General features: G+C 31.9%; 1 pseudogene; it reads right to left on the bottom strand.

Annotated features, from left to right (window-relative positions):
* Nucleotides 1-341: 341 nt before the first annotated feature.
* Nucleotides 342-458, bottom strand: LOC123663785 (annotated as a pseudogene).
* Nucleotides 459-1,177: the final 719 nt, after the last annotated feature.

The raw sequence follows: 1,177 nt of genomic DNA on the forward strand, positions 1-1,177 counted from the left end.
TTGCAATGAGAATAAATTATATTGTCAAAATTCTTTTAAAGACATTTTGTAAATATTTAATTTTAGCGCCATCTAGTTAGATTGCAATGTAATACTATCGATGTATTGTAACCTACTAGTGGTAACCTGTAGTAGTTTAACTAACTACCTTTGTATTTCTATATTATAGTACACGATTGGTGGCTCTACCTACCAAAAACAACATACTATTTTTTTATTTTAATTAAAAGAAATTTAAAACGTCACGGTAGTTTCCGAAACAGTTCAAATTTGAGCTTTATATTTTTTTTTTAAATTTACCATTTGTGAAATGTAAGAAATTAGAAAACCAGCAAAAACGAGTTAAAACACGCGGTACTCCCAGACGGTCACTCATCCAAGTACTGAGCGTGCCCGACGTTGCTTAACTTCGGTGATCGGACGAGAATCGGTGTGTTGAACGTGGTATGGACGTTTAAAAATTCGTCACTCGTGACGCCGTGATGCGTTTGATCCGTAAAAATTCTACCCTCATGGTCTAAAGACTCACTTCAAAAATAAAGAAGCCAAATAATTTTACTTTCCGTACACATTTTATCTTTTCAACCAAACGAGTTTATGGCAGTCGCCAAGTGAGTCAGATCATATGAAAAAATATTTTTTTAAAAATCCATTCCAAAAAAATGACCATATTCCAAACCAATTTCATCAGCTTAAGAATTGAAACGAATTTCAAATTTAAAAAGTATGATATCTATCTCGTAGTTTTAAATTTACAAAGTTTCCGTTTCCACCTGACAACCGTGGACGGGGAAATTAATTTATCAGTTCCGCGCAGCGACGGGCTAGGTTTTGTTAATTTTACGCTTCTGACAGAGTTCGAGATGAAGATTTTTAACGAATTTAGATTGTTTTAGGAGATATCAAATGCGTTCAACTTTTAAATACTTCACTTAATTATATTGAATAAGTAGCTTCGGATTTTTGAAGTTAGCATTAAATTTTGAGATACTTTTGGAATATGTACGCCTGTTTAATTACTACATAAAACAACGCAGACATCCACTGATATCCATAGTTTAATCATAACGAAACGTTTAAAAACTATTTGCTACAATAGCGGTAAAAAAAAACATAAAATCTTCACCTGTATTTTATCGAGAAATTTATAAATTTACGATTTTCTTTAGAATTGCAA

Source organism: Melitaea cinxia, chromosome 20, assembly GCF_905220565.1.
Source record: "Melitaea cinxia chromosome 20, ilMelCinx1.1, whole genome shotgun sequence".
Lineage (NCBI taxonomy): Eukaryota > Metazoa > Arthropoda > Insecta > Lepidoptera > Nymphalidae > Melitaea > Melitaea cinxia.